General features: G+C 36.7%; 1 protein-coding gene across 23 annotated transcripts in view; it reads right to left on the reverse strand.

The window, feature by feature from the left end:
* pex5la (peroxisomal biogenesis factor 5-like a) overlaps positions 1-24,611 on the reverse strand; it is a 139,255-nt gene that overhangs the window by 83,894 nt on the left and 30,750 nt on the right. For 4 of the 23 annotated variants that reach the window (XR_015493751.1, XM_087257358.1, XM_087257357.1 and 1 more), the window contains exon 2: positions 11,257-11,336. The exons of the other annotated variants lie outside the window; for them this stretch is intronic. The gene's annotated coding sequence lies outside the window, so the exon portion shown is untranslated. The remainder of the gene's footprint in view (positions 1-11,256; positions 11,337-24,611) is intronic. 23 annotated transcript variants of the gene reach the window in all.

Consider the following 24,611-nt stretch of genomic DNA (forward strand, 5'->3'; position numbering starts at 1 on the left):
AGGTGCTATTAATTGGTTCAGGTGTGTTCGATCAGGGTTGGGACTGAATTCTGCAGGAAGGTAGCTCTCCAGGAACAGGGTTGGTGACCCCTGCTCCAGAGCAAGAGAGGAGCACAGCAGGAAAAGATCAGTATTGGAAAAGAGACCAGAGTAAAGTTTCCCAACTATTTTGTATCTTTCTTGACCATGTGACCAAATACTGAGACATACAAACTGACCAATCAACATGTGACCACATCGTAAAAGTCCACACACATATTAATCAGGCCCTGATCTTATTAGTATTTGTATGAACCTTCTTGGTGAAAAAGACATGCAATATAAACTAAGCAAATATTATTAATTTTCATACAATATTTATTTTTAAATAGGAATTATAGCTGTTGCCTTGCATGACTAGACCAACGCTGAGCAAAACCTTTCAAAAGTAATTCCTCTTCAGTGCAGCTTGAAGATCGTGAATCTGATGCATAGCCATATTTTATAACTGTCTGACACCTTTAAATGTTCAAGACTGATGTATCAGCACACGTTCCAATCACCTAACAGAGCTGAAACTGCCTTGACACTCTCTGAGGTGCGTTTATATTACCCAGTGTGTCCTGATCCAACCCTCTGACCCCAACATGCCAATCCACTTGGCTCTACAGTCACAGCTGCCTCCAACAAAGGGTATTAAAAGGAAACGCTGTGAGAGATTGCATGTCACGTTTCATAAATATAAACAATTCTTCAAGCTGGTCATTTATGCCAATTTGCAGCTGCAGCAGTACGTCATGCAGCACACAGAATAATGCCCTAAATATGCTGCGAACTCCCGCTCATTTAATGATTTTAATTTTCCCCCTGTGCTGGGAGCACTTTGTGCTGCTGATCTAATTAGAGCGTTTCAGGGACTAAACAGAAATGGAATGCGTTCTTTTGCTAATCTGGGATAATTTCTGACCAACTTTATACAGACTGAGAGCTCACTTATAGAGATACTACAGGCAGATATAAGTTAGTAAACCTGGAAAGTACACTACAAGTTTTAGAGATGATAATGGGAAATTGGTTTCATTGATTTAGACACAAATCAATCTAAGGAGAGCCTTATTTCATTATCATTACATTATAGAACAGAATCTCAACAGCAGCTTTGGATGGAGGTCAATGTTTTATAGCTTAACTAATTAGGTTCTCAAAAAACAGAGTGACATTAATTTGACAGCACATGTGCAACACCAACGCAATCTCACGGCAATTCGTAACTTTTTAATTTAGTGGCTTATTCGTATGTATTCGTGTGATCTAATTTGTACAATTTAGTACGATTTGCTCTTCACCCAATGACGATTAGGGTTAGGGGTGGGGTTAGGTGTCGCGCCTCCTTTTTAAAATCGTACATTCTCATATGACTCAACTTATACGAATTTGTACGAATTAGACACTAAACTGACAAAACGCAAAATACTTACATTTCCTAGTGAGATCAGGCTGGCATCACACAATATATGCAAACACAGACACAAGCTGCAAAATGTGCAAACCATTTTTTATTTCAATATCCTGGCCGTATGGTGCATATTATTAGCGTTAAAAATATACAAGCTACAAGAAATCGACTTTTGAACCGAAGAGCTACTCTAAATATAAAGCAGTTAGGTTCGCCACTTTACAAGGTCCCCAGACACATTTTTGCTTATCTGTACTATTTGCATTATTATTTTATATATTATTTATATTATTTATCTGCACCAAAATTCCTGCTAACAAATTCATGAGGCCGTCTAAATTAGTAAGACCTTTGCAGAAGACTCATACCCAATAATGCGACAAGCCCAGAGCATTTTTTGAGCGCAAGGCAAAATAATTGACACACACCTGAAATGAGATGAGGGACGTCCCAGCTACTGACAAGAAACTTTTTTTAAAAAAATGGTAACTAATTGGCAACTAATATAGGGGCAATTTAAAGGCCAAAGGCTTATGTTTTTAAGCTACAAATGGCTTTATATTTTACATTAGGCTATTATTTGTGCATAAACATATCTAGGTATTGTAATAAACATACAGTTTGTTTGAAATGTTTTTTTTTTTAAATTGACCCTTTTTTGTCATCCTTACTGCAAACTTATACGAGCAATGATATCATTAAATGTTGAGGTGGGCCTTACAATATTTTCTGTGGGAAAAAGGGGTCTCAGGCAAAAACGGTTGGGAACCACTGCTCTAGGCCACTGTATGAATATGTGAAATTAATAAATTGGTTAAGTAACTAATTCAATCTCTAACACTATCGGAAACGGCTTATCGAATTTCCAACATCCAGACTTACATTATATCAACCAAAAAGTTTTTTTTTCCTTTTAACACCAGTTGCAGCACTAACAATTACATTTAAAGTAGAATTACTCTGTGATCTCATAAGATATAAAAACAGCCATGATGCACTGTGGAGATCACCAAAGTAAGAATTTTATGTATTTTTATCTAATTTTTAATGAACACTATGCATTTAGACGGGCTGTTCGTACTATTCTAGGCATGTGCTATTTAGTAGGGAGGCGGAAAGACCTTTCTACATAAACATTTTCAATACCGCAGTTTTTTATGTGGTTTGGCTGTTTTTTTTAAACAGAAATGTATTATCGGGTTACTAAAAGTGACACTTTCTGAAAACTTTTAAAAGTGGAAAGATTTTCAGAAACTTTGGGAACAGGGTGGTTGTGTGGACACTAAGGTTGGAATTTTTGCCTCATGATGTTAAAATGGGCTCTGTTTTATCCTTTCTGACTGGCATCACAGTGGGGTGACATCAAACGACAAAGGTGCGATTGAGGCAAATTTTGCATGTATTTAGTGTCGTTCACTGCTAGATGGTAACCCACCACTGTTTTTTTAATTGAATGTGCTCCTGCAAATACTTAAAAGGTGCAGTATGTAAGTTTGATACCCAGTGGTTGAACTAAGCATTGCATTCCTAAATGAAAACAAACGCAAGCGCAGGTTGCCAGATTGAGAACCAACAAGATTAAAAGGCACATCTGCTCTGTACTGCCCACTCACACTGACCCTCTGCAATTTGAATACAGGAATAACCGGTCCACTGATGATGCAATTGCTTTCACCTTACACACTCCTCTATCTCACCTAGAAAACAAAAACACAAATGTGAGAATGCGGTTTGTGGACTACAGCTCAGCATTCAACACCATAGTGCCTGCCAAGCTGGTGGTGAAGCTCCAGGATCTGGGTACACACTCCCTGTACACACATGACTGTACAGCCAAACACAGCTTCAACGTCATCGTTAAATTTACTGATGACACAACGGTGGTGGGCCTAATCACCGATAGTGATAAGACGGTCAACAAAGTGGAGGTGCACACTTTGACGCAGTGGTGTGAGGAAAACCACCTCTCACTCAACATCAGCAAAACCAAGGAGCTGGTGGTGGATTTCCGGTGAGAAAAGAGAGAACACACCCCCATCACCATCAACAGGACACCAGTGCGGGGAGTCAGCACTTTCAAGTTTCTTGGAGTACACATCGCTGAGGATTTGACATGGACTGCTCACACAGACGCAGTGCTGAGGAAGACACAACGCCTCTTCTTCCTCGGGCGTCTCAGGATGTTTGGAATGAGCCCCTACATCCTCCGCTCGTTCTACACCTGCATTGTGGAGAGCATCCTGTCTGGCTGTATCACCACCTGGTATGGAAACAGCACCAGCAGCAATGGCAAAGGCCTACATAGGATTGTGCGAACTGCTGGGCGCGTAGTAGGAGGTGAGCTTCCCTCCCTCCAGGACATCTATACCAGGCGGTGCATGAGGAAAGCCAAAAGAATCATCAGCGACTGCAGCCAACAAGCCATAGAATTTTCTCTCTGCTACCCTCAGGCAGACGGTTCCCCAGCATTCGGTCACACACTAGCCAACTGAAGGAAAGTTTCTTTCTTCAGACCATCAGGCTGATGAACACTTAAGACACCACACAAAGACTCTTCCATACCCATCACTGCACACCATCAATATGTAGCATGCACTGCACTTTAACCAATCCATACTTGAAACAATACTGCCTACAACTATGTGGATACCATTTCATTGTACATATCGCTGTCAATTTTACAATGTCCTGTTTTTTTATTTTATTTTAATATTTTTTAACACCGTCTGTATTTTGCACAGTCATTTTTATCTGCACTGTCTTTATTTTGTACTGTCTGGAGCCAGCACCTAAGCTTTTTACTCATCATAGCACACATGCTGCTGATGATGTGACAATAAAAGGGATTTGATTTGAATTAATGACCACCTCATGTGGAATTCTGAATCTGCATCTCATTTCAGAATCTGCTACTGTCCTCTGGAGGTCGCATTTCGGTCACAGACACATGCTTTGAGAGCCTTTCTGAATGAATGAATGAGATATGTGATTTTCCATTAAGGCAACCCGGGGTGCTGAAATATAATTGGCTAAAGTGGCATTGGGAAGCTTAAAAAAGAGAATGCATTCGAAAAACACTTTTTAAAACCAGAATAACTGACTTCATGTCATGCCAACTGACTTGGCATGTTTCTTAAATATCTACAAACATATTATGTTTTTTTTTTCTTTAGAAGAGTCTAAAAATTACATACAGCACCTTTAATTTCACACACATTAGACGGCTTCTATTGCTGCCTGTTGGTTTGGCATGCCCTTAACATGCATCATAGTCTATTTTGACATTCTCATGTGGACAATGATTTTTTATAATTGAAGATGGGAAAACTCTGTATAAAAAATACTCATGCATGTGTGGACATAGCCTTAGATACAATCTGTGTAAGTGGCCCCATAGGATGCATGGATTTATTTGTTTATTTTTTTATGAATCATCTATTTTGGACAAATTGTATTGTATGCTTGACTCAAAGGCTATTCATATACTGAATAGTCATTCGATAGAAAACATTTCACTTACATGTCAAAATAGAATTCTCTTTTCTATATTCGTCTAATCAAAAGTCAGTGTTGTTTTAATAGCGTAATAAAAGGCTGAAACAGAATTGCCATCATATTAGACAGATCTATTCAATTTAGCCTAATGTAAACCTGATCTGTTGTCAGACATCTGAAGTATTTACATGACATGCAACATTCAAGATCTGACCATCAGACGTTGCAGTTCACATTCACATGAGTTTCCTTGCTGGAGGAAGAGACTGAGTTCCTGTAATCAGCGGGCATCTAGATGTCCTTGTGCTGACGTTTGTTGTGGACGGTAAAGAGTTCTCCCAACTGCCTACAGCCATTCTCCTGTATGTGACTCACAGAGCTCTTATTATGTGGCATCATTGTCCATTCCACGAGTCTCTTTGGACTACAGTTTTACTGTATAGCTCTAGTAATCTTAGTAATGAGCAACTCTCTACTACAGCACAGACACCATTGCCACTTGCAAAGCCATGGAAGAACAATTTAAAGGTCAGATTTCGTGTAAAAGCCTTTTTTCTTAATTTTCCTTTGTTCTTTGGTGACATGTTAAATGCTAATTCTAAACTCAGAGAGCCCCAGCTGAGCACTTTAAGGTGCACAAAAGCACCTTCGACATCTGACAGAGTTGAGAGCAGTACATGTCAGCCAATTAAAGACTTGTTAACTGAAGTTCAATAACTTTTTTCTGCCTAACATTCTAAAAATGAGAAGAAATCAGGCATGAGACAACATACAGTACCTAAGAATTGTAGACTACTTTTAATAAATAGGGTGTGAAGCTTTTGGGGGTATAGAGCAAGTGTATTTTGTACATTATGGTCTTGATTTTGATATTTTATGTACAATTGGGATATTTAATTCAATTTTAATTGGCATTATTTAAACACTTTACTGTAACAGCGATATATGAATACCAAAACAAATCTTAAAAAATTAAACAAGTAAATAATAATAAAAATACTTGTATACTTGTAGATTAGAGAGTCTTAATTTCATTTAGGTTGGACAGGGATTTAATAATTTAACTAAATAAAAAACATAAACAGGTCAATATTTAGTTGCTTAATCAATTAAAGATATTTTGAAGGAAGAACAATTGCATAAAATTTACACATAAAACCAGCCTAATCTAACAAAGAAATGAAAATATTTTACATTTTGTCAGTTTAGTGGCTAATTCGTATGAATTTGTACGAGTTGTGCTTTTTTAAAAAGGAGGCATGGCTCCCGACCCCACCCCTAACCCTAATCGTCATTGGGTGATGAGCAAATCGTAAATTGTACAAATTAGATTGTACGAATTCATACGAATTAGCCACTAAACCAATAAGTTACGAAATGCTATGAGATTGCATAAAACACAATCGAATTTATTTAAGGATTTTTTACACAATTATCATTGAAAGTTCTTTGTACTTAATAGAATTAAGTTATGTGAACTCAATGACTGGTCATACTAAACAAAACTCAAAACAGAAAGGTTTACATCTAGAAGTACATAAGTAAAATGTAAAATGTTTTTGGTAAAAATTTATTGTAATAAAATTTTGCATTTAAAGGATCAGGAAACACCAAAACACATTTTTTTTTTCAAATATGTGTCCCACATTGCGAAAAACACTATTAAGACACAAATTTAAAAAAAAAAAAAAAGATGAAAATTGATTGTTTTTGCATAGTTTCAGGCAAATTTGTTCTTCCAGTTTGAAAAGAAAATTTTAATCTACTGTACGTCACGGCCATGAGATCCTTATGTAAATTCCAGTGTGGAGACTGAATGTCTGATCCGGTCGATACATTGTGACACCTTTGAGTTTTCAGCATTAATTCAAGAGAAAGACTTGGTCAAAAACTGTTTTTACCTATTACAATGTTCAGACAGCAGAAAGACGCCACGTTGTGTTGCCAACTGTAATTAAAACAAGTGGAAGAAAAAGAATAGTTTGGGGACATGGGTCATCAGTGTTGTGTTTATAAACGTGCTTCAATGAAGAATCATCATCTGAATTTGTTGATTAGTTGTACTCATTTATAGAACACAGGATCATTGGACATACTTCTTCAGCCAACATTTTTGTCAAAACTGCAAAAAACGTACTTAAGCATGCATTTGATTACAGTTTTTCTGTAAAATAAAAAACAATTACAAATCACAAAACAACTTAATGGTGTCTATGATTTGTAACCATACATGTTGGCCTCACCAATCTACAGTTCCAAAAATAAAATAAATAAAAGCAATATACAATACGGGAAAAACTATGTGTAACATTAGCAACACATTTTGTGTTTTGTAAGAATGTAAGCTGAGGCATGTATTTTCAATGAGTCTAGCTACTATAAATGAGTACAACCATTCTACAAATACATAGGCTATATATTTTATACATTATGCAAAAATCAGATAACAGCATTTTTATTTAGTTCTTTAATAAATGCTTAAAATAAATGCTAGTAAAACATAGGATGAGCTACCGTCATTCTGAACTTATATCATTCTAAATATTTCACTAAATTGCGTTTTGTCCTTATACACCCTCCTCTACATGGGCCAGATGCTGATTTCATTGTAGAGGGAGCCCTGTACCTTCCAGCAACGCCACGGGTGCCCTTGAGACTCGTTATGGCTGTAATATTTTAGAGTAATTGCATGGTGGTGCGAATGCGAAGTAATTTAAGATTTTCATCTTTGTGTTTTGATTTGCGCATGGAGATATAAGTCTGTTTTTTTTAATTACCCCCGTTGATAGCTGTAGAGTGGCTTCATGTGCCATCTTATCAAAAAATGAAATGAGAGCAATGAAAATATTACATGGAGAAATAATTATGGAGACACAAACAAATTTACTAACCCAGAATGATAAACAACATGCGGATGGGAACCAATCTATTTATGTGAAATAATTGGTTCATGCCTCAGCATGCAAAAACTGTGGTGGGGTGAGAAGGAGAGGGAGAGGAAGGTAAAGGGAGATTGCATTGAATTGCATTGCCTCTTTCCTGAGGGGCGTATGCATGTTCGTATGTGTTATACGAAACCACAAGGGCATTCAATTCAGTGTAAATGGTCATTGAAAAGGCACCGCTCGTTTCTCAGAGCCGATGGTACATTACTGAGAATATACATTACAGAAAACCTGTAATTGACCCCTTAAAGAAATTCCATATACAATCTACAATATGCAAACTGCACATTTCCTGTCTAAACGTATCAGTGAAAGTCAAAGAGACCACTTATTTCTGCAGGGTGACCTGATCATCTCCTTATGATTTGTTGTTGGGTGTTTAATGAGAAAATAATGATTGGGCGGAGAGCAGGTAATGATCCAACACCCTATTTATGCATGACCAGTTTTTGGTGATCAGAAGCCTTCAGAATGTATTATGGGACTCTGCGAATGCCCTGAACAGTCAGTTGTTTTCAAATCCCCTGTTCTGTAGCAGCAAAGCCTATTATCGTCATTGTTTAGCCAGCCCAAGTCTTAAGGTCTCCAATTAATGGGTGTCCTAACTTTCTCCTCTGGCTTTTGGGAGGATACTCTCTAGTGGTGCCTCACAGGAGTAGTCGTAGGATGAATCTTCTTTGGTCTCCAAGGGAAAGTGCACTTCTGGATAGAAAAGCTGTCCTCAAATGTGAAACCTGAGGTCAGAACATTTCCTACAAACTGTGTCTCACGAGACCAAATTTTTTCGCTGGATCTTAAAGGTGTAAAGGTATAGGATAGGGAGTTGTCTAAATGATGGCACTGTTCACGTGGAAGAGACTGAGGCTTAGCCTCTTATAGGCTTTTGGATGTTCTTTGATGCTCTTGATGGTGTAAATTACATACAATTTCCAGAACAGACATGAAATTCCTCTCAATTCTCTCTGTACATCAGGGATATGACATAAAAGTACATCTCTAAAAAAAGCATCTGAGTTACCATTTGAATTCCTGCTTAAAGCAAATGAGACAGTTTTTGAAATAATTTATAAATATGAGATTTGCACAGGTACTGTAGGTATTAATCAAATGTCATCAATAAGTGAATGAAATAGATATAAATAAAACATTTGTGTTTGTTATAACCTTTATTTTTGGGGATCAAGTGTAATTAATAATTTAATTAATAAAATTAGCTTTTTCACCTGGAAAACAGCTTATTTGAACATAAAAATAGGCCACACTTTATATTAAGGTACAGTTCTTGCTATTAATAAACCATTAACCATGACTTTAGCCTAATTAAAATCATGATTAAGTCCATACGGAATCTGTGCATGCAGAAATCTGCTGATTTCCACAGATTTTTAGCCCATCATTGAGTATTTATTTACTTGCGTAAAAGTGTGTACATTTATATTTATTCAGTATTTGAATTAATTCAATATTATTGACTAATATAAAAATGTTCATATGATTTATTTACAATACAGTTTGTAAAGTAATATTTTCTGTCTTTTAGTAGATCTATTATTATATGAGAGAATTGCTTTGTTTACCAAATACATTCATTTATTCATTTTTTTTTCAGCTTAGTCTCTTTATTAATCTGGGGTCGTCACAGCGAAATGAACCGCCAACTTATCCAGCACATGTTTTATGCAGCGGATGCCCTTCCAGCTGTAACCCATCGCTGGGAAACACCATACAAACTCATTTACACAAATACACTATAGACAATGAAGCTCACCCAATTCACCTCTAGCGCATGTATTTGGACTTGTGGGGGAAACCGGAGCACCCAGAGGAATCCCATGTGAACAATTTGAGAACATACAAACTCCACACAGAAATGCCAACTGGCCCAGCCATGACTTGAAAAAGTGACCTTCTTGCTGTGAGGTGAAATCGCTACCCACTGCGTCATTACGCTGCCCTGTTTTCCAAATTAGTGGATCTAATTGCATTTGCATTGTAAACATGCAAGTTCTGCGCAGAAAATAGCAAAAAAAAAGTCAGCAGATTCTATCTGGCCCTACTCATGAGTTGCTGCTTTTTAATAGTTCTTAAAGTAGTAGGTTTAGATATTAGATAAGATTAGGGATGTGGAATAAGATCATGCTGAATATATACTTTATAAGTAACAATAAATACCCAATATCTTAATAATATGCAAATAATAAGCCACTATAGTTAATAGTGAGAGTTGCTACTTAAACTTAAGTTTTACCAAATAAATATATTGATTTTATTTTATGAATGATTGTAGATATAATCTATCAAATCGTCAAATCATCATGTGCTTAGAATATTTCATCTTGATTGTCACTATAGTAAATCCTTATATATTATACAGTTTATGTTCTATATACAATTTGGGAAATATATTTTATTTACTTGAAGAGATGGAGATGAGCACAATAAACAATTTTAAGACCTGAATATTCATTTTTGAAAAACAAACAAACAAACAAACAAACAAACAAACAAACAAACAAACAAACAAACACATGTAGTCTCTTTAGTCGTGTCTGTGTGTGTTGTAAAAGACCAGAGAAACCAAAAGTTTCCAAATGACTGTTAATCTCTGGATTTGGCAAGCTGTGTTGTCTGGCACTGCCATGTGTCTGTCCAGAGCAGGAACAGCTTACATGGATATCTTCTTGCTGCTGAGAACACTTATGGGATTCTGTTATTAGAAATGGGATTTTGCGGTGTAATCATTTCTAACAGATTGAAAAAGCTGTCAATTTCATTCCACATTACATTTTGAAAGTTTGCAAAGAAAACGTGAGTGGTGCTTCACTGTAGAAAATCACCACCATCATCGCCTAGCACAGGACATTAGAAAATGGTTGCTAGGGCATTGTGGGTGGTTGCTAGGTGGCTCTATTATATTGTGGAAAGAGCTGGTGCTGTCTCCAGTGAAGCTGTTAATACCTGTCAAAGCCACCCGCACATCAACTTTGCAAGAATCTATTTCAGAATTGATTTTTTTAAACAATAAACAACAACTGCTATTATACCAAAGCAATTAAGGAAAAACATAAGTATGTCTTTTATTGAATTACACCAGAGTAAATGAATTAGTCAAAGAGCTGGTGAAGTGTTTGAATCTCATATGGATTTTGAGGTATATATTAACTACAGGTCTAACATTGAATTTACACATATAAAGAATGTGTCCCAGAGCAATGCGATTCATGCTTCTACATCCCCATTTTAACTCACAAATCTTTACGTTTAGCTTGTCATTTAGTGTCAGTCTATACATCATTTTCCATCTGTGCAGGTTTTCTTTTTTCAATTCTGTGCTCTTTGAAAAATATATAGGCCATTCTGAGGTGCGATGAACCAAATTACCTTACAAGTCTTGTGTTTCCTTTCCGGCAATGTAGAGATCAATGAATCATTCTCATTCTGATCCTGCTTCTCATGTATCACTGCGAGACAACAAAACATGTCTTTCAGGTCTTCCTGATGATGTGCATGAATCATCTTTTTCATGAGAAACCTGTGGTAGCTTTAAAGCTTAAATGTGTCGTTTGTTGATGCTAAAATACTCCTCATATCATAGCCAAGCAACTATAAACAAGCCTTAGTATGAGCATTTTATTATTGACAAACACAGTTCAAGTTCATGGTCATCTGAAATGCACACACACTACTGTTCATGGAGTTTAGAGTAGATAAGCAGTCTCTTATGCTTAGCGATGGTCCATTTATTTAATCAAAAAACAATGTAGGCACAATAATAAAGTCAATTTTAAAGTTGCCATAGAATACAGATACAATAAACATAAGCTGAACTGAATACTAAAAGTTTAAAATACAGTTTTAATGTGTATATATTGTACTGTCATATCACTCAGCTCTTACTGAGGTTTATCTGGATATATAGTTAACCTATCAACTACAAAACCTACAGAGGTTGATATTAATTCCTGTCTGTGTATTTATACACCACAACTCCAAGTACATCTTTGTCTGTCCCTTTGTTGAGTATAAAAAACACAAGCTCATTGAGAAAATGTACTCCATGCACATTTCTGGGGAGCGTGAATTATGTAGTCAGAGCTACGTATGGCTGCATTTCGTCTTTAAAATGAACGCTATTGGCGGTATGACATATAAAGTAAACAAGTAAATAACATGGTGAGAACATGGATCTGAAAATGTAGTAAAAATCAGGCAGCCGCAAGAGCTTTTCATTTTCTGGATTGCATTTGAAAACAACGTCAGTTGGGTTTAGGGAAGGGGATGATCAGGTCAATCAGTGCTTTTGAAAACATTATTGGTTGGGTTTAGAGAAGAGGGTTACTGGGCAAATCAGTCGGTCAGTCAGTCAGTCAGTAGGTCAAAAGCAGCCTCTGGTGGATTTACACAAAAACAGCAGGCATGAATGACACTTTACACGGATGGAAATTTGAGGTCTGAAAAAGCATACACAGCAGCCTGTGGTGGATTGGTAAAAAATAAAAAATGCAAAAAAACATACATCTGTGGACATATTTCACGGTTTCCAGAAATTTAAATAGGGGTACAAATCAATAATGAGCCTGGGTTGGTATTAATATAATGAAGACTATATTTTAGGTGTCACCTGGAGCCCTGGAAGTTTCAAGTATACCTAGTAAGTCCTTCACAACACAAATCATGAGCAAACTAGGTTACTCTGGTGGCATAAAGATATCTCATTCATTAGTAATCTGTAATATAAATATAAAGAAATATTATTATTTGCATGTATGTATTTTTAGGGCCAATTCTCTTAAAACAACTTCTGGAGAATTTTTGCCTTTACCTAAGCTACATAGCTTCTATTTATATTAAAGAACAGTTAACAGATTGTATCAATGCATTCTAACAATACATTAAAGTATTTTTTCACCTTTGCTAATTTTAGTTAATGAAAACACAGCATTAATTAATGTTAACAAGAATGAATTTGGATTTTAATAATGCATTAGTATGTGTAAACTATGAGTAATAAATGTTGTGTAAGCGTTGTTCATTTTAGTAAATACTCCACCTAACATAAACTAATGGAACCTTTTTGTATAGTGGGAACATAATGTTACCATGCTGAATAAATTATTAATTTCTTACTTTGTGCAGCACTGAGTTTATTGATGCACGGATAAACAGAAGTTCTAATAAACTATAAATTACTGTTGTTCCATTTCTGTTGATTGACTGAGCAACCATTTTAGATGCTGGTTGTGGGGTTGATAGGGTTATTTCTAACTCAGAAGTCTTGTTGAGGGATTATTTTGGTTAGATTTCCCTAACACATGATGCTTAATCAATGGTGTGGCTTTCAAGCAAGACTGTTTGTCAGACTGCTTAAAAAGCAATGATTTTCGCAAGTTTGTTTGGTGATAGAAATGGCACACTTTGTCTCACATTAATAACCTTAGTATAAACTGAAATGCTCTGTTTTACTCAGCTCATTACCGAAAGGCTAGACTCACAATGTCATGACAAACGCTTCCTCTGGTTTACAACAAAGAGAAACTGGGCCTCACCGTCCCATGGTTAACACTGTTAACGTCAGCATAGTGCTAGTCACAGATTTGCTCTCATTGGCTGCTAGATGGGAAAAAAATCATTGTGCCACTAAACCACAATCTTGTCTCTGGGGGCCGTGAGCCAGGCAGGTGCGCTGTTGAAAATAAAATTCACCAGAGGAGCATGGCATTATTCTTTCTAAATCTGGTGCGGGAGGGGTTGAGGTCGTTGCATCCACTTGCACATTAGCAAGACAGATGAGCAAAGCCTTTCTGCAAGCTTACAGTCTTTGACTTTCACAGATGGCCAGTGTATTTATGGGGTCTCCCTGAATTTAACAAAGGCAGAGTAGTGAAAGAGTGCACAGTCACCAAAAAAGTTGCAGAGCTGCACATTGTCAAACTTTTCCCGGGCTTGACAGTTCTCATTGAGCGCCTTATTACTACAATGATCTGATGCTGTGGAATTGCTAGGGGCACATTCTTCTGAACAGAAACTGAGCTTTGCACAATTACATCATGCATATATCTCTACCTGAATAAGGGTACCTAGCCTGAGCAATATACAGCAAATTGTCATACCACTGCTATAGCACGGTGTTGTGCGTTTACGTTGGTATTTATTTGGTACTAAGAAATTATGTTTACTGTTGATATTTGGCTCCAGATAATCAGGAAGTTTCGCTTTTACTCGACTCGTTGGATCGTCATTTATGCAATATTCAAGTTTTGCACATAAAGTTAATTCGCATTTTTGGATGGAAACATAGCTATTGTAGTACATCAAAAGGTAATGCAATACTGATATAGTACAGACACCCAATAAATATTGTAATAATAATTCTGATAAAATTTTATATTTATTTTATATTGTTATATTGTATACTTTTTTACTGAACACATTATAGGGCACATTGGAGTTTTAAGTGTTGCTGTTTTTACAAGTTTTTACAAGCCTTTTGTACAAGATAGGCTCATTCTGAAAACGTAGCCCTATATACGTTTCTGGAGATCATGAATAATGCAACCCATGCTCATTCTAAAAACGTGTCCCATGGACGTTTCTGGAGACCGCAAAATACGTCCTGGGAGGTACGTATGGCTGCATTAAATTTTTTTAAGCGGACGCTACGGGGAGATGTGATGCCGTTCCCTTTCGCGCTTGCTGGCTGACCGCTTACCTCCGTGTGGAGGGCTTTCCCACCGCAATCAGTTTGTTCGGTCAGCTCATTGTGTCCATCGGCGGACTTCAGATGCAGAGAGGAGGAGTTGACAAAGGCGTCCGGGTTCAAGTCCAGGGAAGAGCGGTTCCAGAAATCAGGTAAGACAAAAACAGAATCCAAAAAATAAAGCGAACGAGTTCATAACAGGGTGAGAACGAGGTAAAATCCGAAAAACAGATGAGGGCTTTTCTTTTTCTAGACGGCTTTTCTAAACTGTTGCTCGGGTTTAGGGAATCAGGCGGGCAGGCGGGTCAATCGGTAAAACTGGTTGGGTTAGGGAAGGAGGAGGGTGGGTCAGCCGATTGGCCGGTCGTGCAGTCAATCGTTCGGTCAGTCAGACAGCGGCCTCTGGTGGGTTGACGTGAGAACAGCACGGGCGCGAACGGCACTCGCAAGAGACGTTCGAGATACAAAAAAGCGCACACAGCAGCCTCTCGCGGATTCTTGAAAACAAAAACTGCACAAATACGTACCTCCTAAGACGTATTTCGCGGTCTCCAGAAACGTCCGCTGGACTACACTTTCAGAATGAGCCTGGGTTGGGATTGTAGCCAGATATACGTATGGTTGCATTTCATTTTTAAAATGAATACTACGGGGCGATATGATGTCATTCCTTTTCAGGCTAGCAGCTGACCGCTTGCCTCCGTATGGATAGCTTTCCACTGTTACCAGTTTGTCCAGTTCTTGCAGTGCACATTGGTGAACTTGAGACTCAGACAGGTTCCAGAAAGCAAGTAAGACAAAAACAAAAAACAAAAAATATAATAAAAAAGTAAATATTAGGGTGTGGTAAAATCTTAAAATATGGTAAAAATAAGTTGCATTTTAAAACACAATCAGTTGGGTATAGGGAAAGGGGTGGGTGGGAGTATCTGATGGTTGGTCAGTCAGTCAGGCGATTAGTCAGTCGACATTGGCCTTTGGTAGATTAATGCAAGAAGAGCAAGCGCTTATTTATTCAGCTTTCAGATGATGTATAATTTTATAGTTTTGAGGTCCACGATCAGATATTTACTTTTGAAACATCAAGATTGTCATCAATTAAAGCTACAGTGAATTATAACCACAACAAATACTGGCTCTTAACTAACTGTGAAATTGTATGTTCTAGAAATAAGGTGTTTTAACGGGAGAATGCTTTGAAATCTAATGTGTCTGGAGGGTCAGACTAAACAGGTAACATCCCTTTATGTCTATTTTAAATGCCAACTGTCTTTTTCTATTTAAAACTGTAAAAGCATTCAGCGGAGCAGGGGACAGCTAATTTATATAATTACCTCAGAGTAAGACATTTTATAAGTTCTCTACAGGGTCTTTTTTCAGGGCATTTAGCACACTTCCAGGTAGACAGATTAGTCATAGCCAACGAAAATGTACCATGCAGCACAAACACACACACAAGCACACAACATAACTTCTGTTCCAAAATATAGTGATCCACCAATAAGGAAAATTTCAAGAATATTTCAAAAGGATGACTTTAGTTTTCTATTTTAACTAATTGCAGTGCTTAGCTAACATTTTGGCCAGATTTGCAGACATTATCACATGCACACAGTGTATTATCAGTATCCAAACGTCTGGTCTGTGTGAACAGATGCATTAACAATTGTTTATTCAAATGAGCATGTTTGTCACACTAAACATTTGTCGAGGTTTCAGCCCTTTAAAATATAGATTAATAAGCTTAACTGCAAGCTAGCTTCTCATGCTAACTATTGGGACAAGCAAAACACCAGCTTACAATATGTATGCAATAGTCAGTAAGGCAGGTTCTGGAACAAAGCTAATGTCTAAATTTAGCACACTCTCACCTCAGAGTCAGTTCTGATTAGGGTGATTCCGATACGAACTGTTGCCCTGTTATTGGGCTTGTGTGGACAATAATTCACCTTACTGTAGTTCCTATTCTGTGTCGCTTTTGGATTTCTCTCACTGTCTTGCCTCCACTAGATCTAGCCTGACTATCTTGACTTATTAAAGGCAGGAAAGCCAATTCATTCTCACGAGAGAACTCTACCGGCTGATGTCCTAGATCTATGATGCTATACCAAGCGTCTCTAATGCTCATGACCATTGCTGCTTTGAGGTTCTGTAGCACAGAAAAGCCCATTCAAGCGTGTAACATCTGTTGGTACTTTTCAACCTTGGCTTATTGAATCAATGAATGCATATACCTGCACACATATGAACACTTGGGTCATTATAACATCTACATTTTTTATATCTGTTCATAGAAATGATGAAACACACTGGCAGATTATTGATTAATAATGATTTTTTTTGGTGTAGTTCCAGTTAGAAACTGAAAACACTTTTATTATAAATACAACATAACTCCATATTTCTGATCTTCCAATAAGTAAACTTGCTTAGTAGCACATCATTTGTCACACTCAGGTACAAGTCCCATGAGTAGGCCCACACGAAATCCGCAGATTTTCCGCAGATTTTAAGCCCATCATTAATTCTGTTTATTTACTTGCGTAAATGTGTGTAAATCAATATTTATTCAGTTTTTAAATTAATTACAGTAATATTATAAACTAATATGAAAATGTTCATTTAATTTATGCAGTCTGTACAGTAATATTTTCTAACTATTAGTAGATATATATTATATGAGAGACTTGCTTTGTTTACCAAATAAAGTGAATCTAGTTGGATTTTCATTTTAAACATTAAATAAAAGTAAAAATATATATAATTTTTTTTTATTTCACATATTAAGGTTTGTTATGATGCTCCCAAAAAAAATGTAAGTTTTTATTTATTTTTTTTAAGATTTTAATTAAAAAGAATTTTAAAGGCTGTGCTAAACATAACTTGAAGGTGCAGTAGGTGATCAGCCAAAATGCTAACCGCTTAGCATATTATCTTTGGACGGCAGGGAGGGGCTGTGATTCAAAGCCATACCCCTTGAAATCGCGAGCACGCGCACCGCGTCACAACAGTAGACAGACAACCCACTAGCTCATGTCATTCGCCATTATAATGCCAGCGCCATGCAGGAATTACAATAATTATTTAGTCACACTTTCATGCTATTTCAAAGCGAATATTTAGAGTAGCATGGTAAACACTATAGGAAGGCTGTCATTGTTCAGCAGAGGGGCACGCCCAAATGGCGGATCTGTGTGAAAAGATGTGCTGAAGTCCGAATCTACATTTGCTGACCGACAGACTGAGCTGCTTATAGGAATTATGGGAGATGTCGGTCTGACTCTATTTAATTGGATGAACATTTTTTTGTTTTATGCCTTACCCAGAATATAAAAATACATTTATATAATTTAATGTAATCATTACTATTGGACTGTGAAGAGACTTTCAACCAGCACAACAAAAAAACCTACTGCACCTTTAACAATACAGTACATTGAGATTTTGCTCCATATCAGGGGTGGCCAAACTTTTTCCTATAAAGGGACAAAAAGCAAACTTGACTGAGGGTTGTGGGCCGAATATATGTCAAGCTTTATATATAAAATTTGCCATGAGTAATTTTCTTATTTATTCATTAATATTTAAAAATGGTCACACTTTATTTTGATGATCCGTTTGTTGAATTTAAGTTACATTGCATCTACATGCCAACTCATTTTCATTAGATTATAAGTAGACTGTTACAGTAGGTTGGGGTTAGAGTTAAGATTAGTGCTCAGCCATTAAGTTGACATATACTTGCAAAGTTTCTTTTAGTCAGTTAAATGTCTGTTGATGGAACTGTAACAACAGATATTAAGCAGATAGTCTACTAATATTCAAATGGACCATCAAAATAAAGTGTTACCTTAAAAATAACTAAAAAACATTGTTTTGAATCATATTGACTAATGCAGTATCATTTTTAACATTTTATAATGAACTTATTGCAGTAAAAAATTTATAACATTTATATTTATATATCATTTATAACACAAGTTCAATGCTGAATATTTTATTCAAGCTTATTTGATTTATTCGCAGATGTCTTGTGAAGTTTGCTAACAGTATTTAAATTTCAAAAGTCTGATTGATTTACAGTATTTATGAATCATTTAATTTCAGCTGGCTTTTTTGTAGCTCAGCAATAAAACAAAGAAACTAAAGGTTCCATTCAATTCGAAATGGTAATCACTGTCAAAGACATTTGCCCCAACCACCATATACATTCATATCGAAAATATAAAAATATGTGTATTATATTATATGTGTGTTTTATAAAACATACACTTTCAAGAAGTCACTAGAAAAGTCTTTGGGTTTGTGCAGTTTTGTTCTTGAAGAACAAAATGTTAAAGTTATGCTTACCACAGACATTATTTTACTCATTAACTGAAAAATCCAATTATAAAACCCCATATGAAAATCTTTAGGGAAATCAAGGGTGAATCATTCTTCCAGGTTCTGGTGTCTTTTCTGTACCACTCTATAAAACTGAACGTGTTTTTTGCAGCACTCACTGCTGGACATTTCACTTTGAAAATCCAATGTAACATTATTTATCAGAATTTTTGTTTTTGGATTTCCTTTGGGACTGGACTGTACACTACATGAACAATACAATCTTCAGTGCAAATGATTCCTTCTGTTTTGACCAGATGTTATATGATGGATTGTAAGTTTTTTTAGTTACTGTAGAATAACAGATGGCCAATGAATGCCCACATGTCCACAAGGTACAGCCTTACATGTTTTCTTTCCTTAGTGGTGTAGATGCTTTTATTCGCCAAACAGCTTCCTTTGATTGGTGGACAAGGTCAAAGGTGTTTTATATTTCAAGGTAGCAGGTGTTGATCTCATGACCCCTCCTGCACATCTCTACATGTGTATGTGTGTAAAAGAGGACATGTTTGGGCATGTTCAGCGTGTGTCATAGTGATTGTGGAGGTGCACAAACAGGTTCATAAAAGCTGCTGTATCTCTTGGAATGTGAAAATAAAATAAAAATTTGTAGGATAAATCATTCGCACAGGCAGTAGGAAGAAGTATAGGATGTAAATGCATGACAAATAACAAAATGTAATATGGCACAGTTGGCACAAAACATAAGAGAATGTAGCACATGATAGTACAGCGTTCCTGAGGTCAATGCTGTAAGTTTACACACTACAGTAGATTAATAAATTTTAACAGTCTGTGCAGGTAATTTCAACAAGAGACCCTGCAGGCACAGGACGTCAACATGACATCATATTTATGTTGTACCCCAACGCACCCCAACGTCTATGGAACGTTGCATTTTGTTTGGAAATGAAAATTGGGTTGACTTCAGAACTTTATGTCAGATCGACGTTAATATCCAATGTCTAACCTAAAATTAACCTAAAATCAACCAAATATCAATGTCTAATCATGTTACACTTTGACATTGTGTGGATGTTACCACCATGACATCTATCAGGCGTTGGGTTTTGGTCACTTTCCAACACAACCTAAAATTAACCAAATATCAATGTAATTTGACGTCGTTATTGGACGTCAAAAAACTTTGTCCTTAGACGCTGGCTAGAAATTGAATTTTGTTCATCTGACGTCATGATCTAAATCTAACCTAATAATAACGTGTTATGATGTTGTGTGCCTGCTGGGGAAGCAATCAAAATCATCCAAATAGTATTGCTTAACTAAACAGCTTTTGAAATGGGATGAGGCATTGTGCACATTAAAACATAAAAACAGGCAAAGCCACAAATTAATATATTGTGTGTGTGTGTGTGTGTGTGTGTGTGTGTACATAGCATCAAATCTTCATATATATATATATACATACACATACATACATATATACATACACATACATACACACACACACACATTTTTATTCTGATATGTATCCTTGCATTTGTTTGACAGTAATAAATTATTTAGTTTGTTACAATTTATTGTTCTGCAAAGGCATACTGTACTGCTGCAACATACACTTTTCTGTTTTAGAAAAGATGACCACATTTAAACACTGAAAAGTCTTCTTCGATTTCACCAATTCTGACTATTAATAACTAGTGGTGTATTACATGCCTATAATTATGATAATGGCTGTTCTTTAGTTCTTACAACATACATATTCTGCATAATGTCATTCCACATCCCTAATCCTACTTAATACATAAACAACTACCTTAATAACTATTAATAAGCTGCAAATTAGAAGTTAATTGTGGCAAAAGTCATAGTTAATGGTTTATTAGCGAGGAGTTTACCTTAAAATAAAGTATGACCAGAAGAATTTGTGTAGACAAAACCACTCACTCCGGAAATTGCTATTGGCACAATATTACACTAGCCAGAGCCTTGTTCCGTTGTCTCTCATTAGAGCAACTAAACACTCTGCTTGCTCAGCCATTATAGCAAAACCATCATCCACAAAGGCGTTTTGTTTTGTTTATGGTTTAATATCTACTTCATAGTGCATTTTGAAATTTGCATTATTATACGTAATGCTTATTATGCAATTTTGGTCTCAAGCAATCTAGTTTGTAAAGTTAATACAGTAGGCACGAGTTGCGCTGTTTTTGTTTATATCTGTTGGGCTAAGTTTTTGGGTTGTTTTGCTGTTCTTCTTATTTGCTGTTTTTCTAGAAAGATCTGGCAGCACTGATGAGTCAACAGGGACCTTGATCCATGTGATTTCTTAGACCACAAATAAGAGAGAGAGAGAGAGCTCTGATACTGTACAGTACATGTTTAAATCCACCAGCAACATCTAGTTGTTCAGTTTGAGTCTGCACACACTTCATGAATATTTATTAATGCAACAGTTATTTTAGGGGAGTTAATTTTCATGGCGTTAATGAACTCTAGTTTGCCACCTCATTTTAAAACACATATGGTTCAGCAAAAAATAAAATAAATAAATAAAATTCCCATTTACCTTAGCCAAAGCAGAGAATGGCATATGCAATTATCATTAATCATTAAAAAAAAAAACACTTGCAACTTCCCTGGCACTGCATAAAGAATAAAAAATTGATCATTTGACTTAAAAAATTATGAATTGCGTGAATTGCATGGCAATTCCTTATGACACAATAAAGTAAATATATATATATATATATATATATATATATATATATATATATATATATATATATATATATATTACCCTTTTAGTAGATTTCATTATTTGAATAATTTGTAACAGTATACAGTTTTGTATTACATACACATTACTTTGGCACGAAAAGCAAAAGTGGCAGTGATACGTGTTATAATAGCAGCATTTAACATTTAAGTAAATATTCTTTCCTTCTTTTCAGCTTGGTGCAGCTTTCTATTTGAGGTCCTCAAGCATGCAATAATCATAAGGGGTGCAATAAAGTTTAAGTCATGTGGGAGATGCCATGATTGCTTGATTACCCAGTAATCATCCGCTATCATGTTTCGAACTGGTCTGTAATCAGCTTAGATTGGTTAAACCTGGAGGATTTGGTTGGTTAGCCCTTGGCAGTTTGCCCCTGCTGGTAGATTACACCATATATACGGGCAAAATGTTTCGCCATTGACAGCCATTCAAAAGTAGTTGTACATTCTGATTGAAATAAAACTCCCTGCAATCAACTATAATTCAAAACTTGTCCTGTTTCAAGAGGTTTTCTAACATCTCGAAATGGATTAGGATTTTTGTTTTAAACATTTGCAGTGATTTGCTTAGAAAAAGGAACCACTTAATGTTAAGAGTTTAGTACCCACCCTGCTTCAACATGACCTGTTGATTTCTAACAAGCCTTAATTAGTTTGATCAGGTGTGTTTAATTAGAGTTACAGCCTAAAGTCCAGGTCACACTGCACTTTTCTTTCTATAGACTTCCATTCATACGCATGTGAGTACTGCAGACCTGGAATGATAGCTCATGCGACAAATTTCATAATTCGTATCATTGGAAAGATCAAGCATGGAGAACGCTGACATGCGAAATCACATCATGTGATTGCTTGAGACCAATCAAAGATCAAAACATGACTTCTCTGGCTTACTTTTTCAATCTCTAATTATTTTGTTTAATTCCACTACTCGCTGTGTTTAATTCCACTTCGCAGTGCAGTATGACAGAATTTTGCATGCTCAAACGTTAATGTGACCGCAGCCTTTCTGTGCAGACCTGCAATATGCAAGACAATATTTATATCTGCTGATTTCTTAATTTTGTTATACTTTTTCTGTTATTTATTTGTTTGGTGCCAAAACAATAAAATAAATTTGTCTGAAAAATTTTATGCCTTCTATTTTTAAATAACAGCTAAGAATACTGATTAATTTTAGTAACACTACAATAACTATATATGACATACTATTAATGTGTATGCAGTATAATGCTGTGATTTGTAAAACTACAATACAGTAATTAACTCTACACAGTTTCCAGTTAGTTACCACTGCTGCTCTATTACAGTAATTAACTGGCAACACTGTTGCCAGCTACTCACTGTATCGGTTCAGTTACAGTAAAAAACTGGCAACACTGTTGCCAGCCACTCACTGTAATGGTTCAGTTACAGTAATTAACTGGCAACACCGTTGCCAGTTGCTTACTGTAACCGAACTTTTACAGTGAGTGGCTGGCAACAGTGTTGCCAGTATTCTACTGTAAAAAAAACCCGGTAAGGTCTAACAGTGTACACTGCATCTAGTTTGATAGCTACAGAACTTGCATTAAAGATACATAAAAGATTTAAGATGCCATGGTTAAATATCTGTTTTAGCTCTGGGCCAGTGAGGGGGAAAACATAGTGCTTAAGGGCAACACACTCAGTTTTGATGATCTACTTTAGTTGTTTGATTCCCTCATGAGGGGCAACCAAGAGTTGTACAACTCATACTGGCTCAAACTTAGACAAAAACAGTGCAGTGCGTGCCTTTTCATTCAGCATCTGTGCATCACAGATCACAGTAGTGTTTCTGTACAACTATTGGCAGTAGAAAGTCCATATTTGCTCTGTAGCTGCAAAATATTTAACGAGTTCTGGTAGAAAAATAACCCCTTAAGATAACAAATACACAATTCATACCGCACATTGTATGAATTATAATAGGCTTTGCAAACGTTCTAATCAATATGGAGTATGAGAGTTGCACACAGATATCTCACAACAACACCTTTAGGGCTCTAAATATTACTTGCTTTTGGCATTGTGAGGGATAGCTGGGAATATTCACTTTTTTTCCAATTTCAAAAGGATGTTTGTGTGTGTGTACTGCATGCATGAGTGTGTGTGTGTGTGTGTGTGTAACTTGTATTCCTCATGTAGTGGGGACCAAATGTCTTAAAGTATAGAAATGCTTGTCAATTTGGACTTTTTTTGTTGATCCTCAAACGGCTCACAAATCACACAAAAATGCACATTGTTTCATGTGAGTATTGGGTTTAAGAGAAATGTTGGGGTAGGAAGTTAGACGGTTGCTCTATTAGGTGAGTAAGTGAGGTTTACCTTCACAGCACTTCATTAGCTGACCTCTACACTTACCCCCCAAAACCTTACTCCCATCCGGGTCACGTCACCAATATAACCATACAGGTCCTACACCACCTGACGCGATCTGACCTGGGATTGAACCGTCGACTTTTGGCATGGGAGTGGGTCGGAGTGAGGTTTACCTGCACAGCACTTCACTAGCTGACCTCTGCTACACTTACCCTACTAAACCTTACTCCCATTCGTTCACGGCATCAATGTAACCATACCAGTCCTACACCACCCGACCCAATCTGAGCTGGGATCGAACCAGCGACTTTTTGCATAGGAATGGGTCGGACTGAGGGTTACCTGCACAGCACTTCACTAGCTGGCCTCTGCTACACTCACCCCCTAAACCTTACTCCCATCCGGGTCATGGCACTAATGTAACCCCACCGGTCCTACACCACCCAACCCAATCTTAGCTGGAATCGAACCGGCGACTTTTTGCATGGGAGTGGGTCCGAGTGAGGGTTACCTGCACAGCACTTCACTAGCGGGCCTCTGTTACATGAGGTCCCCTTAAAGAGCGTTGTAGTAGTGC

Source organism: Danio rerio, chromosome 6 (assembly GCF_052040795.2).
Source record: "Danio rerio strain M-AB ecotype USA chromosome 6, GRCz13ab, whole genome shotgun sequence".
Lineage (NCBI taxonomy): Eukaryota > Metazoa > Chordata > Actinopteri > Cypriniformes > Danionidae > Danio > Danio rerio.